At 47.7% G+C, this 19688-nt stretch overlaps 1 protein-coding gene and 1 non-coding gene across 2 annotated transcripts in view; both read right to left on the minus strand.

The window, feature by feature from the left end:
• Positions 1–19688, minus strand: part of LOC144258246 (uncharacterized) — a 640730-nt gene that overhangs the window by 118579 nt on the left and 502463 nt on the right. The gene's annotated exons all lie outside the window — the stretch shown is intronic.
• Positions 14454–14525, minus strand: TRNAE-CUC (transfer RNA glutamic acid (anticodon CUC)). The gene has a single exon. It is a non-coding gene; the product is annotated as a tRNA-Glu (tRNA).

Consider the following 19688-nt stretch of genomic DNA (forward strand, 5'->3'; position numbering starts at 1 on the left):
TGGGAGGCTGTCACTTATCTGACCAGCAGATAGATAGTGAAAAGCACTCCAAAATCATGGTGCTGTAGGTCCCCTACTTATACCTCTGTACTCCTTTATTCTCTTTCTCCTTTCTTATGCCAAATTGAGGCTGGTCTGTCTGGGTGACACCAGCTTTCGCAAGAGTAGTTTACACTTGCAAGGGAGAGAAACAATAAGTGTCAACTACTGGACATTTCTTTTATCAGGGTAAATATTTTCCCACCTAGGATGTTGGTGTGTGTGCATCACGCTATTTAGTAGGGGCGAAGAGCCATGTCTGTCACAGGGCCTCTGCCTGCTGTGAGCTTAATCCTTGTATCTGTTCCCAGAGGCACATTGTATCAGCACACCTGTGCTTTTCACAGCTTCAAAGGCTGTGCTGGAATATATGTTAAGTGCCCTGTTCCGGCTTCCTCCTGTGTTTCCAGCAATGCTGGTCTGAGGGCGTGGGGGGGGCTGGCTGTCTGGCTACAGACCCCCACCTGCCCTCCACCAGGATCTGCCAGGCCATTTGCCTGGGACCCCCTCCTCCGGCCAGCAGGACCCGCTGACGCTTTACAGGAGGACCCCTCACTCTGCGCCAGGGACCGCCCCACCACAGCGCTGTGCACTGGGCATGGCAATGGTCCCAGGAGCCAGCTGGGCAATCCCAGACAGAGCCCCTGGCACAGCACCAGGCAGCGTCTAATCCCCTGCCCCACCTGCCAAGAGACCCCCACCCCCACTGGTCTGCAGCCAACAGGCCCCCAGCAATACCCACCTCCAGGACCCATAGCCTTAGGGCTGGGCACATCAGAACTACCCCCCGAAACCCCAAACCCTCCATAACCCACCAACCTGACTAGGCCTCCCCCTACCACAATGCCCCTTCAGCTCCCACTGCAATCTCCCCACACAGACATGCACCCCCCCAGCAACAGTGTTCCCTCACAGTGTCTGACAAGTGGACAGAAAGTTATCACCACCCCCTGCTGGCCAGTCACACAGGCAGAGGGAGCCCGGGGGGACGCCTCTTTAACAGGAGAAGGGAAGCCATGGAGGGCCAAAATAAGTAAGACATTTCCATACTCTGTCACGAGCAAATAATGGCCACCATGGATCCACCCCAGAGTTGGCTACAGCTTTGCACTGCGGGAAGCCCCCCTTCACGGAGACCCTTTGTCATGGGGTTTGGGATATTTCTGGACCAGGCTGCACTCAGAGGGACCTCCTCATCCCGTGCCAGCTGGAGAAAAGAAAAAGGTCCAGCCAACTCTCCTGTTACCAATTGGGAACCACCCATGCCCCAAACAGGGGGAGGACCCTGGATTTGATGGGTATTGAATATATGGCTAGTCTCTTTTATCAGCAAACATTTTTAACAGAGAGAAAGCAGGGAACAAATGGTTCTCAAAGGAGAGGGAAAGATGTTCATTGTTGCAGGGGAGTTAATTTCCCAACCAGGATGGAGAAGGCTCAGGGCGACAGGTTCCCCCCAAGGAAGGACAAGTTGCTAGGATTTAGAGACATGGGGAACAGCCCCAAACTCGAGAGGATTTTTAATTGACATTTGATAATGACATCGTAAGAGGGAAACCTGACATTTGAGATCAGTGTTCAGAAATGAAAGAGAAAGAGTGGAAATCTGAGGGATTTTGGATCCATTTATGCAAATTATAGAGAGGAAAGTGGAAAATGAGAGGGATTTTATAGCAGTTGTTGATAGGAGGTTGTCACGGAGTCCCTGGGCGATGCTCTGGAACTGCTCCCCATGAAGCCGGGCAGGACTCTGGGGCAGTCGCCTTTCTGGGAGCAGCCTGTCTGCAGGACACACAGCTCACACAGCTTCCACCTTCCTGGGTCTGACCTCGGACCATTCAGCCTCCTCTGCCCCTCCGTGCGCTTCCCACAGCGAGTCCGCTCAGGCAGGGCTCCTGGGGAAGCCAGAGGGTCCTGCACCCCAACTCCGCAGTCAGACGGGACTCTCAGCCAGCCAGTAAAACAGAGGTTTATTACATGACAGGAACATGGTCTAAAACAGAGCTTGCAGGTGCAGAGAACAGGACCCCTCAGCTGGGGCCATTTTGGGGGGGAGGGGGCAGTGAGCCAGACAGCCACGTCTGCCCTTCACTCCATGTCCCAGCCAGCCCCAAACTGAAACTCCCTCCACCCCTCCTCCTCTGGGCTTTGTTCCTTTCCCGGGCCAGGAGGTCACCTGATTCCTTTGTTCTCCAACCCTTTAGCTCTCACCTTGCAGGGGGGAAGGGCCCAGGCCATCAGTGGCCAGGAAACAGGGTGTTGGCCATTCTCTGTGTCCACACTCCTGCACACACATGCCCTCTAGGGCTCTGCAATGATCATACACCCTTATCCCACCCCCTAGATACTTAAGAACTTCATAGGGGAAACTGAGGCACCCCCACACTATTCAGAGGAAACATTAAGAACAGTCCCACTTCGTCACAGAGGTAAAAGCTGAGTGTATTTCCCACCACTATTTGGTCAATGAATAGAGCGGAAATGGGCAACATTGGCAAACGTTTTAGATCCATATTCACGAATCTGAGGAAAGGTGTAAATCTGAGATTTTCGTCGTAATTTATAATTACAGAGACAGGGAAAGCTCTCAGGGGCATATTCAATTAGAAGTAGATAACTAGAGTAAAAGTGGGGCAAACTTTTTTATGAATCTTTGAGACTGTTGGGAACACTGGGGCATGGCCACTAAGTAACTCAAAAAAATAAAAAACCACAAGTGTTAATGAAGCCCCCTCGCGCTAGGCCCCGGTGTCCTTGGCCCCCCTCCTGCCTGGAGGCACTTGCAGCAGCTTTGCGTGCTAGGCCCAAGTGTCCTTGCCCCACCCCCGCTTGGAGGCATACACAGCAGTGATGCTAAAAATCTGCAACAGTATGTTGCAGAGTTAAACTGCCTAAAACTAAGCAAGGCCAAACAAAAAAAATATAAAAAAACAATGCTAAATAAAGCAGCTTTATATATAGTTTAATAAATAATATAGAAAATTAGGGAATTAGCTGGGAACTGGATTGGCTGGCTATATGGATACTTGGAGCAGCTTACTATTGAATAAGTATGCTAAAAAAAAGAATGTGTAAAAGCCTGTGTAATTTCCTGCTTTGTTGTACAGGATTTGAGATTCAAATTTTCCTGTACTTTTTTGAACCTTTAAATAAACTTTTTTACTTTTTTACTCCGTTGTAATTTTTGGGTGCAGCACGCCGGGTAACGAACCAACTCAAGCTGTCGTTCAGTCTCTCGGCACTGGGTGCCGGCAACAGCTTTTGGTGTCCCTGGGTGGGCTCGAGGCTGCAATTTAGCCTTGCCCGGACCCCTCCTGGAGGTCGAGGATTGCGGCGAGAACCGACGCCCAGCGCGCACCGGTGAGTTCATCGGGGGCCTCGGAGGAGACGCGATTTGATCGACCCCGGAGGGCACAACGGTGCAACGCACTCATATAGTGGAGAAGCAGTTGTGGACGGCGGTGAAGAACCGGTCCCTTAGACGTGGGGGAGGAGCAGCTGCAGGCCACGGTGAAGAACCGGTCCCTTGGATAAGGTAGGAACCTTTTGAAATCCGGATTATATGCTCTGTTGGAACCTGGGGACGCCCAGAGTTACCCTGTAGGTATGGGACAGGGACAGAGCTCAGAGGTTAGGGCACGGTGTACGCCCCTAGAGTGCATTCTAGCAAACTGGAAGGTATTTGGTGCGGATCCGATAACTAAAAGCCAATTAAAACAATTCTGTACAGTTGACTGGCCTCAATATCAACTAGAGGACCAGGAGTGGTGGCCATCAGGAGGGTCAATTAATTACAACACGATCCTTCAGTTACTCCTGTTCTGTCAAAAAACAAAAAAATGGAATGAACATATGTATGCGCATTTGTTTCTGACTTTATGTACTCGACCAGATATTTTACAGCACTGTAATCTGACTCCGACTGGTTCGGTAGCAGCTAATGTTAGTCCCCAGACCCCCACCCCCACTGTAATGGCAGAGCCGGTGTCCCCTTCGGCCCCTACACCCACACCTTGTAAGTCCCCAATGGTTGGCCTATACCCCTTAATCACCGAAACTAAAGTCGCCCGGTCTGGATCAGACAGGCGTCCTGCCACAACTATGCAGGTTTATACTCATGTGCCCTTTAATCCCCTGGATTTGGCTGCTTTCAAAGCACAGGCAGGAGAGTTTTCCACCAACCCAAGCAGGTTTATATCAGTCTTTGAGGGGTGCCTCAGTAGTCACAAGCCGGACTGGGATGATTGTAACGTCCTCCTGCGAACCCTATTGTCTGAGGTTGAAAGACAACAGGTTGTGTCCAAGGCAAGGGAGGAAGCGCAGAGACGGTACGACCGGGATCGTATTAATGTCCCTGACCCGGATGCACAAGTCCCCCGAGCAGACCCCAGGTGGAATCCAAATAATCATGGGAATATAACCCGCCTTACCTCCTATAAGGAGTTGCTTTTACATGGACTCCGTCACTCGGCTGTCCGACATAATCATTGGGCAAAGCCATATGAAGTAATGCAGGATTTAAAAGAAAGCCCAGGGGCCTTTCTACAGCGTATTCGGGACACCTTTCGACAGAACACTAATGCAGACCCCGATAATCAGGCAACTAAATCAATTATTAAGGAAATTTTTACAAGCAAAGCAGCCCCTAATATTAAAAAAAAGTTACAAAAAAAAAAATTTAATAGGTATAACCATGGCACAAATTTTAAAAACTGCAAACCAAGCTTATAGTCTAAAAAAAACAAACAAACAAAAAAAAGCAAGTAAAATTAATGGTAACAGCGGTACAGGCCGGCACTAAAAAAAGTGGCCGGGGAGGAAGGGGCCGTGGACGCGACCGTCCGGGCCTGCAGGAGAGACGACTGGGTCACAACCAGTGTGCCCTGTGTCAACAGGAGGAACACTAAAAAAATAAGTGCCCAAAAAAAAAAAAAAAGGGAGGTGCCCCATGATGGCAATAATGGAGCAGGAATAGGGGTGTCAGGGGAGACGGACCACCCTACCCCCGGAACCCCGAGTAAAGATGCGGGTAAAAAGCTCAGAAATAAATTTTTTAGTGGACTCTGAAGCGGCCCGAACTGCCGTAAATCAGCCTCTTCAGTTGCCAGTAGCAGATTCCCTTACTGTGGTGGGAGCCACAGGCAGGGACACCAAGTGCCCAGTGTATGCCCCAGCGGAATGTGCTTTGGGAGACAGGCCTATATCCCACAAGCTGGTATACCTCCCTGAGTGTCCAACACCTCTGCTGGGACGGGATCTACTTTGTCGCCTCGGTGCCACCCTGCATTTTACTGAGGACGAAATAACCCTTACCTTACCCCCTGAGAATGCCTGAATCATGACCCTTGCAGTTGAGCCCTCAGCCATGCAAGCCCCAGAATGAAGTCCGTGGGAAGACCAGGTGTACCCCCTCGTGTGGACATCAGGGATTCCAGGAAAAGCCACCCACCAGACCCCTATTACTATTCAGCTCATACCAGAAAAAAGCCCAGTGCAAGTAAAACAGTATCCAATCAAAAGGGAAGCCAAAAAAGGTTCACATAAAACTATAAAGCAATTCCTAATGTATGGTATTCTCCGGGAATGTCAGTCAGCCTGGAACACTCCCATTCTACCCGTACAGAAGCCTGATGGCACGTATCGGCTGGTACAGGACCTAAGGGCAGTCAATAAACGGCTTAAGACTCTGCACCCTCTTGTCCCTAACCCGTACACCTTATTGGCTTCTATAGGGGGACAGTATACCCATTTTTCAGTCCTTGATCTGAAAGATGCTTTCTTTACCATCCCAGTTGCCACCCCATCACAGGAGATCTTCTCCTTCGAGTGGGAGGACCAAAAAAAGGTTAAAAAGCAACTTTGCTGGACAGTGTTGGCCCAGGAATTTAAAAACTCTCCCACCCTTTTTGGCCAGGCTCTGGCCAGGGACCTACAGGAGTGAAATAATAAGGAGGCTCTCCTTCTGCAGTATGTAAATAATTTGTTAATTGCCACTGTGGGCCAAAAACCCTGCCTTAAAGCCACCGTGAGCCTCCTGAATTTTATTGGACTCCGGAAATATCGTGTAGCACGGAGTAAGGCTCAAATTGCCCTCCCAGAGGTACGGTACCTCGGGTTTCACATACGGCAAGGGGAGCGTCAGCTTTCAAGCAAAAAAAGGAAGCTATCTGTCAAGTTCCTACCCCAAGTAATCGTAAGCGGCTCAGGGCATTTCTGAGTATGGCAGGCTTTTGCAGGATATGAATCCCAAAGTTTGAACTGTGGGCTAAACCCCTGTACGACTGTGTAAAAGGAGCAAATCATGACCCCTTCTATTGGACCCCAAAGGCTAACAGAGCATTTAAAATCCTAGAAAAAAAATTAATGGAAGCCCCGGCTCTGGGCCTGCCAAATTTCTCTAAGCCGTTTCAGTTGTATGTACATGAACAAAGGGGGGTGGCCCTAGGAGTACTCACACAGCTGTTAGGAGCATGGAAGCGTCCTGTGGCTTATTTTTCTAAGCAATTGAATCAGGTTGCAAAGGGTTGGCCGGCATGTTTACGGGCGGTCGCAGCTACTGCCCTATTGCTTAAGGAAGCCAAGAAGCTAAGATTGGGAGGGGTTATGCAAATCTATACTCCCCATATGGTCCGAGCCTTATTGAATGCAAAGGAAGGGCTTTGGCTCACCCAGGCTCGGATTGCTCGGCACCAGGCTAAGCTGTTAAAAAACTCTGAAGTCACCTTACAGCCTTGCCCCTCCCTTAACCCAGCCACCCTCTTGCCAAAAACAAAGAAACAAAAACATGACTGTTTAAAAATCATAGATGTCCAGTACTCCAGACGTCCGGATTTAAAGGATGTACCTCTCCCAAATGCAAATTATAAGTGGTACACTAATGGTAGCAATACTGTAATAAATGGGCAAAGAAGGGCGGGTTATGCTGTTGTGACCCTCCATGACACTGTGGAAGCTGAAGGTTTGCCTGCTGGGACCTCTGCCCAGCTTGCCAAACTAATAGCCCTGACTCGTGCACTTAAACTGTCAAAAAAAAAGCGGGTCAACATTTTTACTAATTCAAAGTATGCTTTTGGTGTGCTGCATGCTCATGCTGGCCTATAAAAGCAAAGGGGAATGCTGACAGCCCAAGGCTCCCCAGTCAAGTATGGGCCCCAAATCCTCCGGCTCCTAGAAGCCGTACAACTCCCCTCAAAAGTAGCAGTGGTACACTGTAAAGCCCATCAAAAAAAAAATCAAAATGTGGCCAAAAATAACGCCCGGGCAAATAAAAAGGCTAAGCATGCTGCCACCCTGCCATCCCCTCAAACTAAGAATACCCATATGCATGCCCTTATCCCATCAGTAGGGGAACTTCCAACCCCTCAGTCCTCTGAAAAAAAAAAAACAGCTAACTGACAAACTCAATCTCCGGGAAAAGGAGGGATGGCTTCATTCCCCAGAAGGGAAGGTCCTCTTACCAAAGGGCCTGATCCGGCCGGTGCTGCAGAAACTACATCAAACCACTCATGCTGGCAAAAAAGCACTTATCCAACTAATAAAAAAATATTTTATCACTTCCAGACTCCGACCCCTGGCTGCCCAGGTACAAGCGGACTGCTTAGTCTGCCAAAAGAATAACCCCCGACCGGGACATCCTGTGCCACCAGCTACCCTAGAACCCACTCCGGGCCCTGGACGAGTGTGGCAAATAGACTTTACTGACTTTCCCCGGACCCAAGGGTTCAAACATCTCCTTGTTATAGTGGATCGGTTCAGCGGATGGCCAGAAGCCTTCCCCTGCCGTAACTGCACTGCCAGGACAGTGGCCCTCAAGTTTGTTAAGGAGATCGTTCCTCGCTTTAGACTCCCCCTGTAAATGGAATCTAACAATGGGACACACTTCACGTCAAAAATCATTCAAAGCATCTCACATGCCTTACAGATCCCCTGGAAACTCCATACGCCCTGGAGACCGCAAGCCAGTGGTGTCGTGGACCGTACCAATCAGACCCTTAAACGGCATCTCTCAAAATGTGCCAAGAAGCCTCACTGCAATGGCATGATGCTTTGCCCCTCGTCCTACTCCGTATCCGCGTTCTCCCAAAGAGTAAATTAGGGCTCAGTCACTTTAAAATTATGTTTAAAAGGGCATGGCCTATACATGGCACCCCGGTTCTGTCAGGGAAATAAAAGTTGAGTAATGATTTTTTGTCACAGTATATGTGTTCCCTGTCTGCTGTTCTCTTGTCTCTTCACAGGTATACGAAGGATTCCCAGCCTCTCCCCGTGGACTCTCCCGTCCACTCCTTACAGCCCGGTAACTCTGTGCTTACTCGCACCTGGAAAGACAAGCCTCTCCAAAAAAGGTAAAAAAAACCCTGTACCGTCCTGCTGATTTCCCATACAGCGGCAAAAATCAAGGGACACAAAAACTGGACCCATCACTCTCGTCTGAAGGCAGTACCTGCCCCCTCGTCAGCAGGACAGTGGACCTTCCAACCTGCTAACTCCTCATCTAGTAACAATCTCGGGCTAAAGCTACTGTTTAAAAAACACAAATAGCGGGCACCTTAATGCTAAAATGGGCCCACCCAGGTACTGGAGACCCTGGGTTAAAAAAACTCTAATAATAATTAATTAAATAACATTGTTATTCTCTGTATTGATATTTCCAAACTGTGCATATCGGGAGCATAACTCCTTTGTTTTGCTTGCGCACCATGTTACTAATTTAACAAACCAGACTGATTGCTGGGTGTGTGCTCCAACTCCACTGTCCCCCAAAACGGGAATGCCCCTTAATATGCTGCCCTTGACTCTAGCAAAATTAGCCACCACCAAAAAGCAAAAAAAAACAAACTCACCGTTCTGAAACAAGACCTCTTTACAGCAAGCCACCTATCAGGACCAGGAGTATTCAGTTGCAGTACTCGCTAAAAAAATATTATGTTTTACCCAGAACCAATCTAATCCCTATAAGCATCCTATAAAAAAAAGCTCCTGTGTTATTACACAGTAAGCTAATAAATATTAAATAAAAACCAACAAAAAAAGCCAACAATATAAATATAATAGTTCCTCCCCTTTTAAAAAAACACTTACAAATAATCTTACCACAAAAAAAAAGTTTAAAAATGTAACTTGCCGTCCAATTAATATCTCCAATATAGCAAGCCAATAATAGGTTTATAATAGTCCCTATAGCAAATATAATTTAAATAGCACAATTAAAAATGCCCCCACTTATACCCAATCAAAAAAATAAAATGCCCCCCTAAGGGCATATAAACTATTTAAAAAAGCAGCCTTAAATATCCCAAAAATCCCCTTAAAAAATAATCCTTACTGGGCCCTACAAGGTCACTATTCTATATGTGGCCAAAAAGCTTACAAAGTGCTGCCAGCCAACTAAACAAGTAGCTGTTATATAGCTCATAAAGTTCCTCATCTTTCCATAACTGCCACACTGCCCCAAAAAAAAATTAAAAATGCCCAAAACACCTCTGTTAAGTCACAAAAAAAAAACCCTGCGGCAACTAACTAAAGTATTAAAAAGCAATATAAAAAATCCCCTCACAACCAAAAAACTAGTAAAATGCTCTGTACTAAAAATAGCGCCACTGTTTACCAGGCCAGCCCTGGCATGCATAAACCACTATACTATAAAACTACAAATAATACTTAAAAAATAACCTTAAAATTAAAAAACTCAATTAATAATTTAAAATCAACAATAAAAATATTAAATAAAAAAATACAACAGCTCAAAACCTTTTCCCTCCAAAACAAGTTGGCTTTAAACTATCTCTTAGCATCCCAAAAAAAAATTTATGCCCTCATCAAGCTCCAATGTTATATATATATAAATAATAACAATTATAAAATCTATAAAAAAATAATACAAGCTAAAGCCCATGCCCAAGCCAAAGCACAGGTTGCCTATATTGCCCCAAAAAACAATTAATTGCAAACCTTGTTTTCAAGCTAAGGTTTGTCGTCTTAGCTTAATAATTTATTTAGCCTGCTATTAAAAATTCTCTTTCCTATATTGCTTGTATTACTAATATTATGCTATGCAATATCATATATCAAAGCCCTTTTACAAAAATTAATAAGTCATTCTCTTCAAAGCTATCACAAAATACTTATACAAAATCATATTATAAAAAAATAAATAACCCAAATAAAAAAACTCAAAGCCAAGGCTATTAAATATTCTCAAAGGGGGAAGTTGTTGGGAACACTGGGGCACGGCCACTAAGTAACTCCAAAAAATAAAAAACCACAAGTGTCAATGAAGCCCCCTCGCGCTAGGCCCAAGTGTCCTTGCCCCCCCCCCCCCCCCCCCCCCGCCTGGAGGCACACACAGCAGTTATGCTAAAAATCTGCAACAGTATGTTGCAGAGTCAAACTGCCTAAAACTAAGCAAGGCCAAACAAAAAAAATATAAAAAAACAATGCTAAATAAAGCAGCTGTATATATAGTTTAACAAATAATACAGAAAATCAGGGAACTAGCTGGGAACTGGATTGGCTGGCTCTATGGATACTTGGAGCAGCTTACTATTCAATAAGTATGCTAAAAAAAAGGATGTGTAAAAGCCTGTGTAACTTCCTGCTTTGTTGTACAGGATTTGAGATTCAAATCTCCCTGTTCCTTTTTGAAGCTTCAAATAAACTTTTCTGCTTCTCCACCCCGTTGTGATTATTGGGTGCAGCACACCGGGTAACGAACCAACTCAAGCTGTTGTTCAGCCTCTCGGCACTGGGTGCCGGCAACAAGACCTACAGAGAAAACGTGTCACAAACTACACAACTGAGAACATGGGATAAACGCCAAGACAGGGGGGGATTTTATGTGGCTATTAAAGAACTAGCTGGAAAAGGGGGACCGTTTGTCATATAAAATTCAGCCTGTCCAATACATAAACAGAGAGTGATCGTCCCCCCCCCCCACCCCCGTTCACCTGGGCAGCAGGGAGCCCTCTGAGGGGCTGACTGGAGGGGGCGGGGGGGGAGCTGGAGGGCTCCCTGGGGGAGGGGAGGAAGCGGTAGTGGGGGATGGGCAGGTGGGGGGCAGGTGGGGGCTGGGGGCAACGGTGCTGCAGTTGGGGGGCAGCAAGTGGGACTGGGAAGCCGAGATCGGGGGCAGCCTCATGGGGGACACGTCCCCTCCCTTCCCCGCCCCGGCAGAGACCCGGCGTCTCCTCCCACCCCCACGCCGGGGCAGCCAGGTTGGGGGATGGCTCCGGGCTCCAACTTCCCACCGACACCGGGACAAATCGCTGCGGATAAAACGGGGGGGAGGGAAATCCCGCCCCCGCCACGGGAGGGGAGTTTCAATGGACATGTGAGGAGGAGGGAGAGACGGGGGGGGAGAGATCAGGGGAGACGAGAGAGCGGATCAATGGGGGGTGGGGGGGAGTTTATAACCACGTGGGAGCTACCCGGAGGGAAAAGGGGAAAACTGGGGGGCATTTGTGCCCGGGGGGGGGGAAGGGGATCCAATTAACTCCCCCGCCGCCCCCCACTTCCCCCCCGGGAATTTCCTGGCTGCACAGAGACAGTTCAACCCCCACCCCCCGCAACTCCGGCTTCTCCCCCCAACACCCCCCAAGGGACCCCGCCCGCCGCGCCCCAGTCTCTGCCCCCCCCCAATCCCAGCCGTGCCGGGGGCAGAGAGTCACTTTCTGCCCCCCCACCAACGCTCCCCCCCACGCGGGGTCTCCCACTCACCGGGTCGGGGGCGGGCAGAGCGAGGGGCTGGTCCCAGCTGGAGAAAGCCCCCCCCGGCCGGGCACGGGGGGTTAATGACGGGCCCCCCAGCACAGACCCCGGAGGGGAGCCGCAGCTGCCCCTCCGAGAGACCCGACACGAGGCAGCTCCCGGGGGCGGGGCCTGGAACAGAACGGGGAGGGGCAGAGTCTGGGGGCGGAGCCTGGAGCAGACTGGGGGCGGGGCCTGGAGCAGACCGGGTGCTGCCTCCTGTCGGATCTGTAGGAGGAGCAGCTGCGGCTCCCCTCCGGAGTCTGTGCGGGGGGGGCCGTCATTAACCCCCTCGTGCCCGGCCGGGGGGGGGGGCTTTGTCCAGCTGGGACCCGCCCCGGTGAGTGGGAGACCCCGCGGTGGGGGGGAGCGCTGGTTGGGGGGCAGGAAAGTGACTCTCTGCCCCCCACCTGCCCATCCCCCACTGCCGCCCCCTCCCCTCCCCCAGGGAGCCCTCCAGCTCCCCCCCCCGCCCCCTTCAGTCAGCCCCTCAGAGGGCTCGCTGTTGCCCAGGTGAGCGGGGGCCGTGGGACAGGGGGACCATCACTCCCTGTTTATGTATTGGACAGGCTGGATTTTATATCACAAACGGTCCCCCTTTTCCAGCTAGTTCTTTAATAGCCACATAAAAGCCCCCCCGGTCTTGGCGTTTATCCCATGTTCTCAGTTGTGTAGTTTGTGACACGTTTTCTCTGTAGGTCTCAAAGATTCCTAAAAAATACCCTCAACGTTTGCCCCACTTTTACTCTAGTTGTCTACTTCTAATTGAATATGCCCCTGAGAGCTTTCCCTGTCTCTGTAATTATAAATTACGACAAAAATCTCAGATTGACACCTTTTCTCAGATTCCTGAATACGGATCTAAAACGTTTGCCAACGTTGCCCATTTCCGCTCTATTCATTGACCAAATAGTGGTGGGAAATACACTCAGCTTTTACCTCCTATCAACAACTGCTATAAAATCCCTCTCATTTTCCACTTCCCTCTCTATAATTTGCATAAATGGATCCAAAATCCCTCAGATTTCCACCCTTTCCCTTTCATTTCTGAACACTGATCTCAAATCTCAGGTTTCCCTCTTACAATGTCATTATCAAATGTCAATTAAAAATCCTCTTGGGTTTGGGGCTGTTCCCCATGTCTGTAAATCCCAGCAACTTGTCCTTCCTTGGGGGGAACCTGTCGCCCTGAGTCCTTCTCCATCCTGGTTGGGAAATGAACCCCCCTGCAACAATGATCATCTTTCCCTCTCCTTTGAGAATCATTTGTTCCCTCCTTTCTCTCTGTTAAAAATGTTTGCTGATAAAAGAGACTAGCCATATATTCAATACCCATCAAAGCCAGAGGCTTCCCCCTGTTTGGGGGATGGGTGGTTCCCAGTTGGTAACAGGAGAGTTGGCTGGACCCTTTTCTTTTCTCCAGCTGGCACGGGATGAGGAGGTCCCTCTGAGTGCAGCGTGGTCCAGAAATATCCCAAACCCCATGACAAAGGGTCTCCGTACCGGCGTTGCTGGTTCCTGGACGCTTCCCATTCTTCTTCTGGAGGTCACATGATGCCAAATTTCTTCACTGTCCTCCTGTCCCTGATGTGCAGCCTGCTCTGAATCTGTTATTCTATGATTCTCTGTGTGCTGTGTGGATTTGTGTGTGGGTCTGATTTTTGTTAATGCCTGCATGGGCCTGTGCAGTGTGTGATTTTCTCTTTCTCTCTCTGTGTTTCTCTCTCTGTTTGTATCTTCATGTGTAAATTCACTGGAATGTTTAAAAATATCCACAGCTTTGCTAATTTTCACCAGGAATTTTTCTCGGTCAACAAATTCTCACTTGTTCCCTACCGAAGTGTTCACTCTTGGATGGCATCAAATTAACCTATGAAATTCTGAACTGAAACCTCACCTGCTTTTCAGGGATTCTTCCTTAGACTCAGAGGACCAAGAGCTGGAAAATTCACCTAATTCAGTTTAAAGGCAAAGCTTCACTGAGAGTTGAAATTCCAAGCCCTTGTTTACAAAATGAGAAAAAGAGCCAGGGGAAGCACTTCTTTTTGGTTCACAGAATAAAGCGTTCGTCATTTAAGGGTTTGTTTCCCATATTTTAAAACCACAAGGGGTCTTCGTAAACACCCAGTCTGACCTCCTGTCTAGCACGGGCCCGACACCTGCCCCCGAAGAATTCCTTTTCAACTAGAACAGATCTGTTTAAAAAAAAATAGATCCAATTTTGATTTGAAAATTTCCAGGAATGGAGACTCCACCAGGACTCTGGGTAAGATTTTCAATGGTTAATTCCCTTCCCTGTCAGAAAGCACGCCTTATTTCCAATCTGAATGTGTCTAGCTTCACTTCCAGCCATTGGCTCACATTATACATTTGTCTGTTAGATTGGAGTATTGTTCCCCATGTAAGTACGTAGGGAGTGAGATTGTCATCCCCTAAATCTTTTCTGAGCTCTTTGTGACTAATTTGCACCTGTCTATTTGTGGACATCTAGGTGCACAGTGGAAACATGCCCACATTCTGCTCCTAGTCAGTGGGAAGCTTTGATTTTGATATGGTCTCCAAAGCCCTTGCCAACGTCTCGTAGAAGATGGGGGAATCAGGGAAAAACCATCAATTTGTTAAAATTGCAAGTGAAGAATAAATTAAGGTGTTTTGCTGTAAAGTCACTTTTCCCTGACTGGGAATTGAACCCAGGCCGTGGCGGTGAGAGCGCCAAATCCTAACCACTAGACCACCAGGGAGAGGAGGATAATGCTGTTCTTCTCAGCTGTGCTACACTTTTAGGCTATTTTCTGTCCAATTTCTGAAACTGCTTCTTTGTCCATTCCCTGAGCGGCTAAGAGCAGAGCGGGCAGCAACCCCTGTGCTCAGGGTCACAACTGGAGCCCAACCCAAGCCACTGAAACAAACTCAAATGATGGGTCAGTTTCCTCCACTAGGATCACAGAGCAACACAAAGAAAACCCAGGAGGAACAATCCTCCTCTGCCTTCATTCACCCCGTTGCAACCCTCTCAGCAGCCGACCTGGGCCTTCTTCTGGGAAGGACATTGAGCTGATAGGAACTTTGGCATAGAGAGCAAGGGAGGGAGTTTGCTCTCCCTTGGTGTGAGCTGGTTGCATTCTGACTCCATGTAACAGGGCTCTGAGTTTCGCCATCTTCTGAATTCTGTGTCCTCAACAAGCAGCCAAAGTGCTGAACCCCCTGGACCCTTCTGCTGGGAGCATGGGGATTGCACAAGAGCTGCAAGCCCTTTTTACCTCTCCTTGTCCTACTCGGCTTCCCCAGACTTTCCCCACCAATGGTTTCATCAGACTCTGGAGGAATCTAAGTCCCTGCAGGTTTCCCTCACACACCTCGTAAGGCAAACAGTGATTCCCTTCTCTGACACTCCTGGGGCCACATTTTCTTTGAGGAGCTTCTCCCCAGGGGGTGTGATGTCCTGCAAAAATGCAAAATCACTTACCGTGCAATTCTCTCCCCAGAACATCTGAGACAATATTGACTTAAACAATGAACTAACTGTGATCATCTGCCCTTCCTTCAGTTACTTTGGGTTCTGCTGTTGTTCACCATTTCTGAGTGGAGATTTTAAATCACAGCTATTTCTTCATTAGCATGTCATGGGCTACTATCAGCAGGAGGAAAAATCACTTTTTGTAGTGGTAATCAGGGTGGCCCATTTCAAAGAATTCTCTGTGAGTTCAATCCTTGAGGGGGCCATTTAGGGATCTGGGGCAAAAATTGGGGATTGGTCCTGCCTTGAGCAGTGGATTGGACTAGCTGACCTCCTGAGGTCCCTTCCAACCCTGATCTTCTATGATTTTAAGGCAACCCCCATCTTTTCATGGACTCTGTATATATCTCTTCCTGCTGTATTTTCCACTCCATGCATGTGATGAAGTGGGTTTTAGCCCAGGAAAGATTACGCCCAAATAAATTTGTTAGTCTCCAAGGTGCCACAAGTCCTCCTCATTGTTTTTGCTGACTAACACGACTACCACTCTGAAAGGAAATCAGTGTTATTTCAAAGGAAATGTGAAGTTGTCTGTTAAAAGGCTGGCTTGGAAATTTCCATTTGTTCTTTTCTCATTCCTCACACCACGACCCTGCCTAGACAGGAAAGGAGGGGAAATGTGATCATCAGTCAATAGACGTTTCTGACATGAAAAGGGGACATGAGGCTGCTTGTAGTTAGCTTAAAAGAAATGAAAGAGGGGAAACTGCTTTCTGGGAGCTAAATTGTAGAAGATTAGGGTTGGAAGGGACCTGAGGAAGTCATCTAGTCTCAACCCCCTGCTCAGAGCAGGACCAATCCCCAATCTTTGCTCCAGATGGCCCCCTCAAGGATGGAGCTCACAACCCTGGGTTTAGAAGGCCAATGCTCAAACCACTGAGCTATCCCTCCCCCCTCAATTAAGGTGTTTTGATGTAAAGTCACTTTTCCCTGACCGGGACTTGAACCCAGGCCACGGCAGTGAGAGCCCCAAACTTTAACCACTAGACCAGCAGGCAGAGGACAAAGGGTAGGGATTCTTCAAGGCTCATATTTGTTAAGTAGCTGGCAATCTCCAAACTTATGGTCTATTCCTTCCCTCAAAATTCAGGGTAATCCCCACCTTCCGACCCTAAAGTTTCATGAAAGGAAAAAATAATGAGGAAGAAAGCTTGATAAACAACTTGGAGGGAATGAAAAGAAAAATAATCAGAAGCAAAACAAGACACTGTTTCTGCCCGATGACCCGGAGGCCTTTCATGCCTGAAGCGAACGTGGTAATAACCTACACTGCAAAAACCAGTCGTGGCGAGCTTTTCGCCTGTTTAGCTGAGCTTTCTCAGTAGCCACTGCGTCAGCTATTTCAGCATTTCTCTTTGAAGAACAGGAGCACAAAGAACACCAATGGCTTCTTTTTTACCTCAAATATCCGTCAGAAATGCTACGATAGCTCCTCCAGTTTCCCCTTCTCACCAGGAGACAAAACACAGGAAAGCGCCAAACCAAGAAAGCTCACTTTGACTTCACTTTCCCATGGGCATTTCCCTGCCAGCTCCCTGGCACAGCAATACAAGACACAAGAAATGCAGGAAAATAAAGCTGAGTGAAGGAAACCTGCAGGTACTTCGATCCCTCCAGCATCAGAGGAAACCATTTGTGGGGAAGGGTCCGGCTTACTGAGGAGGACAAAGAGACGAAACATGGACTCGCCAGTGCTGTGCAAAACATCATGATCCCAGAGCCCATGTGATGTGAGGGTCAGCACTTTGGCTGCTTCCTGCCTGCGCAGAGGTAACAAACCGGGACCAGCCAAAGCTGAGAAACCTGATTATAGACACTGGGTCAGAATGCTATCTGCTCACATCAAGTGGAAGCACATCCCCTCCCTGGCTTTCTATGTCAAAATTATAATCAGCGGAGTGGTTTCCCTGGACAAGCCACTAGGTAGGCGGAAGAAGAAGCGGAGAGGGATGCGGTGGGGTAAATGAAAGCAGAGGAGGATTGTTCCTTTTTTGTGTTGCTCTTGGTAGTCTGATGGAGGAACCTAAAGCATAATTTGAGCTTGTTTCAAAGCTTTTCCTTGAGCTCAGGTTATGAGCATAGGGGTTCCTTCACTCTCTGTTCTTGTCCCCTCTGAAATGGGGAGTGGACCATTTCCTAAACTGGAGAGAAAGTAGCCTTAGAAAGCATAGAGGAGCTGAACCAAAAAACCCTACATTGCCCCCCCTTACAGTCTACTGCAGGGTTAGTCAACTATTTTTTGTCAAGGTCTGAATTCCTTGGTCGAGATATAATCAAGGTCCAGACTGCAGAGAAAATAATTTTAAAAAATCATAATAATAAGTAAATAAAAAGATTTCAGGGTCCATTAAAAATTTCTGGCTGTCTAGAGTTGGCCCGTGGTACACCTGTCGAGTACCCTTGGTCTACTGGTTAGGAGTCTCGTTGATGCTGCCTTGGTTCCATCCTCAGTCAGGGAAAGAAACTTCTCGACACAATTCTCCATTCAGTCTTCACTGCAAATTAAAAAAACCTCAGAACTTTCACCCCAATAGCTTATTATCTAGCCATTTTGTGCCCTGTCCCTTATAAACACAAAAAAGGGGCCTTTTTAAAAACCAAAGTCTTTGAGAATGTGGGAGAACTGGCTGACTCCAGCTGCCCATCTCTATTCACTTGTGTGCCGAATTGAATGAATCTCTTTGGATACACAGCAATCGTGAAGCATAAATGTGCTTCAGTGGATATACTGGAAGCAATATTGTCTAAATAACACGTGGCTTTTTTCAAAACCAGCAATCGCCACAAGAGGTCCCAGAATCGTCTGAGATTGCCTCTAGCTGACAAAGGGGCCCATTTTTCAGCTAGGAATTCAACTTCTTTGTTCCCTTTTCTCTGCTTTGAGTCTCTTTCCGCTTGTCTCAGGTAGTATGGCGAGCAAACGCGTAGGTGGGTGAGATAATATCTTTGACTGGGCCAGCTTCTGTTGGGGACAAAGACAAACTTTTCTGGGACACTCCTCGCTGGGAGCAGGCAGGCAAGAAGCCCAGGTGGCCGGGTCCCACTCCAGGGAGGAGGTGGGGAGTCAAGAGCCCTGGGGGCAGCTGGGCTCCCAGTTGGCAGCTGCGCGGAGTGAAGAGCCACGTTTCTCAGCCCCACCACACTGCCCCTCTTCGTTTGGTGGAAGCACTCCTGGTGAAGACACACACCGCCGACAGAAGGAGGGGAGTGGGGAGAAACTCAAATTAAGCTTCCGCTTCCTCCATCAGGATCACGAGAGCAACGGAAAGAAAACTCAAGAGAAACAAGCCTCCTCTCCTTTCATGCGCCCCATCACAACCCTCCCTGCTTCATTTTCTGCCTGCATTTCCTTTTGAAACTGCAACGGCTGCTCCAGAAAACAATCATGTCTCTGAATTCACAGCAACATCCTGAGGATGATAGAAGTATGAAGGAATTCACGGTCCTTTGTGACATAATAATAAATAATAATAATAATAATTAATACATTATTATTTGAATTGCAAGATTAATCTTTCCCTTTTGCAGATTCAGCTCCACATTGATACTTGTTGCTCTTTGCAATGTATCTATCTACCTAGGCAACAGTATTTCCTGTTGTTTCAGGTGGAGCACTCAGCGTGTTACGTTTTTCTGACAATCTGTGTCTCGAAAATTCTAGCCAATATGCCTGGAAGTTCCAAAACCCATCAAATTATGAAGGAATTCGAGGTCCTTTTTTATATTACCATTTATCAGTAGTTATTATTTGTAGACCAAAGATTAAATATTGAATCGTTAAATATTATGTGGTGTATTAACTATATCAAGTGGGTTGTACAATACAATGACTTTTCCATGCGTTGCCCAAAACATATTTTTAATATTATTTACATGCACCGAACTCCTTGAACATAAAGTTGTTTATTTCATTCCTGTGCAGTGTGTTGGTAGCTCAGTTAATTGAGCTTATTGTCACTCTGTGTGTGTGTGAGGTACAACACAATCATTTAGTGATGCTGAAACGTTCCCTTCTCCCTCCGGAACTGCCTTGGAATCACCTTCCCTTTGTAGATTAAACTACTCCTGTGTCTGTATGAGGAAAATATGGTTTCTATGAAAAAAACTCATTGTTTATTTAAAAGGACTGATAACAAACAGCCACACTATGGGGATACAACACCATGAGTAAGAACAGGAGGACTTGTGGCACCTGAGAGACGAACAAATTTATTGGAGCATAAGCTTTCGTGAGCTACAGCTCACTTCATCAGATGCATGCAGTGGAAAATACAGTGGGGAGACTCCTATACACAGAGAACATGAAACAATGGGGGTTACCCTACACACTGTAACGAGAGTGATCAGGTATAGAATCATAGAATCATAGAATATCAGGGTTGGAAGG

This window comes from Eretmochelys imbricata, chromosome 28 (assembly GCF_965152235.1).
Source record: "Eretmochelys imbricata isolate rEreImb1 chromosome 28, rEreImb1.hap1, whole genome shotgun sequence".
In the NCBI taxonomy this organism is placed as follows: Eukaryota; Metazoa; Chordata; order Testudines; family Cheloniidae; genus Eretmochelys; species Eretmochelys imbricata.